Source organism: Meriones unguiculatus, chromosome X, assembly GCF_030254825.1.
Source record: "Meriones unguiculatus strain TT.TT164.6M chromosome X, Bangor_MerUng_6.1, whole genome shotgun sequence".
Classification (NCBI taxonomy): Eukaryota; Metazoa; Chordata; class Mammalia; order Rodentia; family Muridae; genus Meriones; species Meriones unguiculatus.
The window spans coordinates 156,986,119-156,997,707 of record NC_083369.1 but is presented as its reverse complement, the minus strand read 5'-3'; positions in this window follow the sequence as shown (position 1 = coordinate 156,997,707).

Sequence of the window (11,589 nt, the reverse complement as noted above, 5' to 3'; positions counted from 1 at the left end):
TAAAAATGGCCATCTTACCAAAAGCAATCTACAGATTCAATGCAATGCCCATCAAATTACCAACACAATTCTTTACAGACCTGGAAAGGAAAATTCTCAACTTCATATGGAATAACAAGAAACCCAGAATTGCTAAAACAATCCTCTACAATAAAAGATCTTCTGGAGGTATCTCCATCCCTGATCTTAAGTTGTACTATAGAGCAACAGTTTTAAAAACTGCATGGTACTGGCATAGAAACAGAATGGTGGATCAATGGAACCGAGCAGAGGACCCAGAAATAAAGCCACACACTTATGGACACCTGATCTTTGACAAAGACGCCAAAACCATACAATGGAAAAAAGATAGCATCTTCAACAAATGGTGCTGGTCTAACTGGATGTCTACATGTAGAAAAATGAAAATAGATCCATACTTGTCACCCTGCACAAAACTGAAGTCCAAGTGGATCAAAGACCTCAACATAAAACCAGACACATTAAATCGGCTTGAAAAAAAAGTGGGAAATACCCTAGAACTCATTGGTACAGGGGGAAACTTCCTGAACAGAACACCAACAGCACAGGCTCTAAGAACAACAACCAATAAATGGGACCTCATGAAACTGAAAAGCTTCTGTAAAGCAAAGGACACCGTCATCAAAACGAAGCGACCACCTACAGATTGGGAAAGAATCTTCACTAACCCTTTATCTGACAGAGGACTCATATCCAGTATATATAAAGAACTAAAGAAGCTGAAAAGCAGCAATCCAAGTAATCCACTTAAAAAATGGGGAACAGAGCTAAACAGAGAATTCTCTGTAGAGGAATACCGAATGGCAGAGAAGCACTTAAAGAAATGCTCAACCTCATTAGCCATTAGGGAAATGCAAATCAAAACAACCCTGAGATTTCACCTTATACCCATGAGAATGGCCAAGATCAAAAACTCAAGTGACAACACATGCTGGAGAGGTTGTGGAGAAAGGGGAACCCTTCTCCACTGCTGGTGGGAATGTAAATTTGTACAACCACTCTGGAAATCAATCTGGCGCTTTCTCAGACAACTAGGAATAGCACTTCCTCAAGATCCAGCCATACCACTACTGGGCATATATCCAAAAGAGGCTCAAGTACACAAAAAGGACATTTGCTCAACCATGTTTGTAGCAGCTTTATTTGTAATAGCCAGAAGCTGGAAACAACCCAGATGCCCCTCAACTGAAGAATGGATGCAGAAATTGTGGTACATCTACACAATGGAATATTACTCAGCAATGAAAAATAAGGAAATCATGAAATTTGCAGGTAAATGGTGGGATCTGGAAAGGATCATCCTGAGTGAGTTGTCTCAGAAGCAAAAAGACACACATGGTATATACTCACTCATATAGACATACAACATAGGACAAACCCACTAAAACCTGTGCATCTAAAGAAAATAAGCAAGAGAGAGGACCCTAACTAAAACGTCCAATCCCCATCCAGAAAGGCAAAGAGGATGGACATCAGAAGAAGAAGAAAACAGGAAACAACCTAGGAACCTACCACAGAGGGCCTCTGAAAGCCTCTGCCCTTCAGACTATCAAAGCAGATGCTGAGCCTGATGGGCAACTGTTGGGCAGAGTGAACGGAATTTTAGGTAAGAACTGGGAAATAGTAAGAGCTGGAGAGGACAGGGTCTCCACAAGGAGAGCAACAGAACAAGAAAATTTGAACATAGGGAACTTCTCAGAGACTCATACTCCAACCAAGGACTATTCATGGAGATAACCTAGAACCCCTGCACAGATGTAGCCCAGGGCAGTTCAGAGTCCAATTGGGTTACATAGTAATGTGAAGAGGGACTGCCTCTGACATAATCTGATTGGCCTGCTCTTTGATCACCTCCCTTTGGGGGGGGGGGGGCAGCCTTACCAGGCCACAGTAGAGGACAATACAGCCACTTTTGATGTGAATTGACAGACTAAGATCAGAAAGGAGAGGAGAACCTCCCCTATTAGTGGACTTGGGGAGTGGCATGCAAGCAGAGGGAGGAGGGAGGGTGGGATTGGGATGGGAGGAGGGAGGGGCTTATGGGGGGATGCAGAATGAATAAAGTGTAATTGATAAAAAATTTAAGAACAAAGGGAAAAAAATAATTTAAGAACCTTAAATGACTTTCAAAATTGGAGGAAAACATGGAGTTAGTCAATTGGCATGGAGCACGTCTCGCCCCTGGGGGCAATGGTCTCCTGAACCTACTCAGACCTCGGACACCATCACTGCTAGTTCTAGAACTGACGCAGGATGTTCCAACGAGGGGTTAAGGCTTCTCATAATATTTCCTATAAGCCCACACCTGTTTGTCTATATCCCCCATTTTTATTCATTATTAGCCAGATAGAGCCAAGTAATTGTGGTAATGATACTTGCTTTTTTGCCCAATGCTGGAATGCTAGTGAATTTAGGTATGCCCTGGTTACTCGCATGCCTCACTGGGTGCCTATGCCCATTGATGCCCCTCACGCTATGACTCTCTTCAGACAGAAAAGGGATCTTGGAACTACAGCCACCATTGTTACTACCATCTCATTGACGGCTGTTGGAGCTACCACCAGGGCATTAGCCATGAGTCATACTGGGCAGACTGCTCAGACCCTGAATAATCATTTAGCCAATGTAGCTCATGCCTTAGTTGTACATAAAGGAATTAATGCTCAACTAAAAGGAAGCTTGATGGTTTTCAATCAGAGGATTGACCTCTTGCAGGAGCAAATTGATACCCTATGGCAAATCGCTCAACCTGGCTGTCAATGAAAGTATGCTGGACTTTGTGTCACTAGCATACAACATGAGAATTTTTCCTGTGCTGCAAATCTGTCTAGACAATTGTTGAGCTATATTTTAGGTAATTGGACTGGAGAATTCGATACTACGATGGAGCAGCTGAGAGTGGCCATTGTCACAGTAAATTCTACCGGAGTGGACGCAGGACTAACCACAGGGTTATCAACATGGATTGCTGCAGCCATGAATCATCAGAAGGAATGGGCGGGCATGGGAGTGTTAGCAGGCCTTCTGGTGTTGGTCTCCTTGGTTTGCCTGTGGTATATATGCAAGATTAGAATCTCACAACAGTGTGATGCAGCCATGATCATTCAGGCCTTTACAGCCATTGAAGCAGGACATTCTCCCCAAGCATGGTTGGATACCATAAAAAGCTAAAATGATACGCTCAGGATGCGAGGCTAAGCACTGCACTCAGGGTCAGCCGCTTTGGACCCAGAGAAGAGCATGCCTGATTGCATGCGGGTTGATGCCCCAGGTCCCGCCTCTGAGAAAAAGGTATCGGACAGGTCTGATGCTCTTTGGGTGGATGACACCTAAATGAACTTCTGTACAAAGTCCCAATTTATTTCTAATATCAGAGATCAGACCTCTACTCTTGCCTGATGCGTCTAAAACAAAAAGGGGGAACTGTAGAGAGCTGCGGAATGCTATGCCTTAAAGATGGAGCTGGTTTCCGCCTTCCACCTTCCCGATGGTGAGTGCTCTCTGTCACGAACAACTCCACATTTGGCTAAGGCCGAGGATCTGGCTTGCTTCCATGTATGTGGACCTATCTGCATTGCCCCCGTGGCACGCCTGGGTTGGCTACCCAGAGGCTATTTAAGCTGTGGGCTGGCTTTCCCCGGGGTCCGAGGATTGTTCAATGTTCCTGAATAAACTGCATTGAAAAAAAAAAAAAAAGAAAAAAAAATAAAGGAGAATAAAAAATGGGGAACAGAGCTAAACAGAGAACTCTCTGTAGAGTAATATTGAATGGCAGAGAAACACTTAAAGAAATGCTCAAAATCATTAGCCATTAGGGAAATGCAAATCAAAACTACCCTGAGATTTCACCTTACACCCATCAGAATGGCCAAGATGAAAAACTCAAGTGACAGCAAATGCTGGAAAGGTTGTGGGGAAAGGGGAACCCTTCTCCACTGCTGGTGGGAATGTAAACTTGTACAACCACTATGGAAATCAATCTGGCGCTTTCTCAGACAACTAGTCATAGTGCTTCCTCAAGATCCAGCCATACCACTCCTAGGCACATATCCAAAAGGGGCTCAAGTACACAATGAAGACATTTGCTCAACCATGTTTTTGGCAGCTTTATTTGTAATAGCCAAAAGCTGCAAACAGCCCAGTTGCCCCTCAACTGAAGAATGGATGCAGAAGTTGTGGTACATGTACACAATGGAGTACTACTCTGCAATGAAAAAGAAGGAAATCATGAAATTTGCAGGTAAATTGTGAGACCAAGAAAAGATCATCCAGAGTGAGCTATCCCAGAGGCAGAGGGACACACACAGTATATACTCACTCATGTAGACATATAAAATAGGATAAACCTACTAAAACCTGTACATCTAAAGAAACTAATCAAGAGAGAGGACCCTGACTAAAATGCTCAATCCCCATCCCAAAAGGCAAAGAGGATGGACATCAGAAGAAGAAGAAAACAGGAAACAACCTAGGAACCTGCCACAGAGGGCCTCTGAAAGCCTCTGCCCTGCAGACTATCAAAGCAGACACTGAGACTTATGGCCAACTGTTGGGCAAAATGCAGGGAATCTTATGTAAGAATTGAGAAATAGTAAGATCTGGAGAGGATAGGAACCCCACAGAGAGAGCAACAGAACCAGAAAATTTGAACACATTGGTCTTCCCAGAGACTCATACTCCAACCAAGTACCATGCATGGAGATAACCTAGAAGCCCCGTACAGATGTAGTCCATGGCTGTGTAGTGTCCAAGTGGGTTACATATTAATGGGAAGAGGGACTGCCTCTGACATAATCTGATAGGCCAGTTCTTTGATCACCTCCCCCTGAGGGGAGAGAAGCCTTACCAGGCCACAGAAGATGACAATGCAGCCATTCCTGATATGATCTGATAGATTAAGATCAGAAGGAGGGAGAGGAGGTACTCCCCTATCAGTGGACTTGGGGAGGGGCATGCACAAAGAAGGGGGATGGAGGGTGGGACTAGGAGGGGAGGAGGGGCGGGCTTATGGGGGGGATACAAAGTGAATAAACTGTAATTAAAAAAAAATCAATGGACCTAGGTATGTAATACTTCTTCATTTCTCTCATTATTCCTCATATTTCTGTGTTACCTTAAAAAAATCTCAGAAATATATATGCATTTCTCTATCCCTTCCCATTCTGCATGTTACATTCTTTAAAGCAACAGATTTCTAAAAGAATTGGCAGTTTTTCCTTAGTATCACTGAGATGTCATAATATCCTTGCTATATCATAATAGTAGCATGGTGATGTTACAATAACTGTGTGATATCCCACTAGCACCTTCTTCATATCAGAATGCCACTGTGACCAGAGAATCTTACCATTGTGATCTCAAAGTACCCTGGAATGTCACAATTCAATAATAATGTCATAGTTCTAGAGTGATGTAAGGATCGAACCATTGTGATGTCAAAATACATTTGTGATGTCCCACTAGTACCATTATGATATAATAATCCTCTAGTGATAGTAGCATAGTGATGTCAACAATGACATTATGATATCCTAAGTGTACCACTGTGATGATATAATGGCATTGTGACTACAGAATAGTACAATTGTGATGTCATTAGACAATTGTGATGTTACAATACTACCATTGTGACGTGCTAATTCAATTGCAATAGGATAAATCTCTAATACTTTCACATTATTACCATTGTGATTTCACAATACGACTGTGACGTACTGGTAGAAAAATTGTGACGTCATAATTTCCTTGCGATTTCACAATAGTAGCATGGTGATGTCACAATGCTGTTGTGACATCCTAATAGTATCATTGTGATATCATGCCGTTATGACTTGACAGTTTTACATTGTGACATCATAATACAATAGTGATGTCACAACAGTCCTATTGTGATATAACCATTCAATTGTTATGTCATCATTCTCCAGCGATGTCACAATAAAACCAGTGAGATGTCACTATGAGATTGTGATGTCCCACTAGAACCATTGTGTTGTCAAAATTCTCTTGCGAAATCACATTAGTAGCATTGTGTTGTCACAATCTGTTTCTGATATCCCAATAGTACCATTGTGATGCCGTTATGCCATTATGACTAGAGAATATTACCATTGTGATGTCATAGTACAAATATGATGTCACAATAATACCATTGTGAGGTCACCAGTCTATTATGTCATAATTCTCTGTTGTGGTAGGATAGTGAAGGCACAATCTCTTTGTGGTAGCCCACTAGTACCATTGTGATGTCATAATACCCTTGCCATGTCACAATATCACATTGCGATGTCATAAGGTATTTGTGATATCCTAATAGTACCATTGTTGTCATAATGCCATTGTGACTAGAGAATATTACCATTGTGGTGTCATAGTACAATTGTTATGTCACTATGATACCATTGGGATAGCAGAGGTTAATGACAATGCCATAATTCTCTATTGTTGTCACAATGGAACCCTTGTGATGTCACAGTACGATTGGGATGTCCTAACAGTACCATTGGTAGGTCATAATACAGTTCGATGTCCCGATAGTAAGAGTACCACTGTGATGTCATAATATCACTGTGACTACAGAATGGCACCGTTGTTATGTCATAGTACAATTTAGATGTCACAACAGTACCATTGGGAAGTCACAATATGTTTGTAATATCATAATTCTCTAGGGATGTCAGAGTCACACCAAAATGATGTCACAATAGGAACATGACATCCTACAAGGACCATTGTTTTTTCATAATACCCTTGTGAGGTTGCAATAGTAGCATCGTGATGTCACAACATCTCTGTGATATCCTAATTGCACCATTGTGTTGTCCTGATGCAATTTTGATTAGAGAATATTTCCATTGTGTTGTCGTAGTACAACTGTGAAGTCACAATAGTATCATTGTGATGTCACAATTCAATTGAAATGTCATAGTTCTCTAGTGATGTCCCAATCATACAGTTGTGATGTCACAAAATGATTGTGATGTTCTACTAGTCCCGTTGTGATGTCATAATACACTTGCGATGTCACCATAGTACCTTTGTGAAGGCACAATGTCTTGGTGATGTTCGAATCGTACCATGGTGAAGTCATCATGCCATTGTGAATAGAGCATAGTACCACTGTGATGTCATAATACATTTGTGATATCACTATACTATGATTATGATGTCACAATTAAAATGTAATGTCATAATGCTCTAGAGATGTCAAAATCGAACCATTTGGATGTCATGATGGGATTGTGATGTCATACTAGTGCCCTTGTTATTTTATAAAACCCTTCCGATGTTACAGTAGTAGCATTGTGCTGTCATAATCGTACCATTGTGATGTCTCAAGTCAAGGGTAATGACATAATTCTCTAGGACTGCGAAAAACACAAAATTGTGCTTTTACAAAAGATCATGATGACCTACTTCTAAAATATTCATGTCATAATACCCTTTTGATGTCCCAATAGTAGCAACGTGATATCCCAATACCTTTGTGACATCCTACTAGTACCGTTGTGATGTCATGATGCCATTATGACTAGACAATTGTAAACTGGGATATCATAATACAATAGTGATGTCAAAATAGTACTATTGTGATGTAGAAGAGAGGACCATTTTGATGTCGTAATCCTACTCTGGCTAAAGAAGAGTACCATTGTGATGACGTAGTACAATTGTGATGTCACAGTTGGACCACTGTGATGTCACAATTCAATTGTAATATCCTAATTCTCTATTGCTGTCACAGTCGGTCCACTGTGATGTCACAATATGATTGTGATGTCGTACTGGTAACTTTGTGATGTCACAGTATTATGGTGAAGTCCTACTAGTACAGTTATGATGTCATAATTCTCTTCTGCTGTCATAATAGTAGTATTGTGCTGTCACAATTCCATTGTGATGTCATAATTCTCTGGTCATGTCACACTCGAACGATTGAGATTATCACAATAAGATTGTGACATCCTCCTACTAGTACCACTGAGATGTCATAATACCCTTGCTATATCATAATAGTAGCATGGTGATGTTACAATAACTGTGTGATATCCCACTAGCACCTTCTACCTATCAGAATGCCATTGTGACTAGAGAATGGTACCATTGTGATGTCAAAGTACATTGTGATGGCACAATTCAATAATAATGTCATAGTTCTAGAGTGATGTAAGGATCGAACCATTGTGATGTCACAATACATTTGTGATGTCCCACTAGTACCATTATGATATAATAATCCTCTTGAGATAGTAGCATAGTGATGTCACAATGTCATTATTATATCCTAAGTGTACCACTGTGATGTTATAATGGCATTGTGACTACAGAATAGTACAATTGTGATGTCATTAGACAATTGTGATGTTACAATAATACCATTGTGACGTCCTAATTCAATTGCTATAGGATAAATCTCTAATACTTTCACATTATTACCATTGTGATTTCACAATACGACTGTGATGTGCTGGTAGAAAAATTGTGACGTCATAATTCCCTTGCGATTTCACAATAGTAGCATGGTGATGTCACAATGCTGTTGTGACATCCTAATAGTATCATTGTGATATCATCATGCCGTTATGACTTGACAGTTTTACATTGTGACATCATAATACAATAGTGATATCACAACAGTCCTATTGTGATATAACCATTCAATTGTTATGTCATAATTCTCCAGCGATGTCACAATAAAAACCAGTGAGATGTCACTATGAGATTGTGATGTCCCACTAGAACCATTGTGTTGTCAAAATTCTCTTGCGAAATCACATTAGTAGCATTGTGTTGTCACAATCTGTTTCTGATATCCCAATAGTACCATTGTGATGTCGTTATGCCCTTATGACTAGAGAATATTACCATTGTGATGTCATAGTACAAATATGATGTCACAATAATACCATTGTGAGGTCACCAGTCTATTATGTCATAATTCTCTGTTGTGGTAGGATAGTGAAGGCACAATCTCTTTGTGGTAGCCCACTAGTACCATTGTGATGTCATAATACCCTTGCCATGTCACAATATCACATTGCGATGTCATAAGGTATTTGTGATATCCTAATAGTACCATTGTTGTCATAATGCCATTGTGACTAGAGAATGTTACCATTGTGGTGTCATAGTACAATTGTTATGTCACTATGATACCATTGGGATAGCAGAGGTTAATGACAATGCCATAATTCTCTATTGTTGTCACAATCGAACCCTTGTGATGTCACAGTACGATTGGGATGTCCTAACAGTACCATTGGTAGGTCATAATACAGTTCGATGTCCCGATAGTAAGAGTACCACTGTGATGTCATAATATCACTGTGACTACAGAATGGCACCGTTGTTATGTCATAGTACAGTTTAGATGTCACAACAGTACCATTGGGAAGTCACAATATGATTGTAATATCATAATTCTCTAGGGATGTCAGAGTCACACCAAAATGATGTCACAATAGGAACATGACGTCCTACAAGGACCATTGTTTTGTCATAATACCCTTGTGATGTTACAATAGTAGCATCCTGATGTCACAACATCTTTGTGATATCCTAATTGCACCATTGTGTTGTCCTGATGCAATTTTGATTAGAGAATAGTTCCACTGTGTTGTCGTAGTAAAACTGTGAAGTCACAATAGTATCATTGTGATGTCACAATTGAATTGAAATGTCATAGTTCTCTAGTGATGTCCCAATCATACCGTTGTGATGTCACAAAATGATTGTGATGTTCTACTAGTACCTTTGTGATGTCATAATACACTTGCGATGTCACCATAGTACCTTTGTGAAGGCACAAAGTCTTGGTGATGTTCGAATCGTACCATGGTGAAGTCATCATGCCATTGCGAATAGAGCATAGTACCACTGTGATGTCATAATACATTTGTGATATCACTATACTATGATTATGATGTCACAATTAAAATGTAATGTCATAATGCTCTAGAGATGTCAAAATCGAACCATTTGGATGTCATGATGGGATTGTGATGTCATACTAGTGCCCTTGTTATTTTATAAAACCCTTCCGATGTTACAGTAGTAGCATTGTGCTGTCATAATCGTACCATTGTGATGTCTCAAGTCAAGGGTAATGACATAATTCTCTAGGACTGCGAAAAACACAAAATTGTGCTTTTACAAAAGATCATGATGACCTACTTCTAAAATTTTCATGTCATAATACCCTTTTGATGTCCCAATAGTAGCAACGTGATATCCCAATACCTTTGTGACATCCTACTAGTACCGTTGTGATGTCATGATGCCATTATGACTAGACAATTGTAAACTGGGGTTTCATAATACAGTAGTGTTGTCACAATAGTACTATTGTGATGTAGAAGAGAGGACCATTTTGATGTCGTAATCCTACTCTGGCTAAAGAAGAGTATCATTGTGATGACGTAGTACAATTGTGATGTCACAGTTAGACCACTGTGATGTCACAATTCAATTGTAATGTCCTAATTCTCTATTGCTGTTCCAGTCGGTCCACTGTGATGTCACAATATGATTGTGATGTCTTACTGGAAACTTTGTGATGTCACAGTATTTTGGGGAAGTCCTACTAGTACAGTTGTGATGTCATAATTCACTTCTGATGTCATAATAGTAGTATTGCGATGTCACAATTCCATTGTGATGTCATAATTCTCTGGTCATGTCACACTCGAACGATTGTGATGTCACAATCAGATTGTGACATCCTACTAGTACCACTGAGATGTCATAATACCCTTGCTATATCATAATAGTAGCATGGTTATGTTACAATAACTGTGTGATATCCCACTAGCACCTTCTTCCTATCAGAATGCCATTGTGACTAGAGAATGGTACCATTGTGATGTCAAAGTACATTGTGATGGCACAAGTCAATAATAATGTCATAGTTCTAGAGTGATGTAAGGATCGAACCATTGTGATGTCACAATACATTTGTGATGTCCCACTAGTACCATTATGTTATAATAATCCTCTAGTGATAGTAGCATAGTGATGTCAACAATGACATTATGATATCCTAAGTATACCACTGTGATGTTATAATGGCATTGTGACTACAGAATAGTACAATTGTGATGTCATTAGACAATTGTGATGTTACAATACTACCATTGTGACGTCCTAATTCAATTGCTATAGGATAAATCTCTAATACTTTCACATTATTACCATTGTGATTTCACAATACGACTGTGACGTACTGGCAGAAAAATTGTGACGTCATAATTCCCTTGCGATTTCACAATAGTAGCATGGTGATGTCACAATGCTGTTGTGACATCCTAATAGTATCATTGTGATATCATCATGCCGTTATGACTTGACAGTTTTACATTGTGACATCATAATACAATAGTGATGTCACAACAGTCCTATTGTGATATAACCATTCAATTGTTATGTCATAATTCTCCAGCGATGTCACAATAAAACCAGTGAGATGTCACTATGAGATTGTGATGTCCCACTAGAGCCATTGTGGTGTCAAAATTCTCTTGCGAAATCACATTATTAGCATTGTGTTGTCACAATCTGTTTCTGATATCC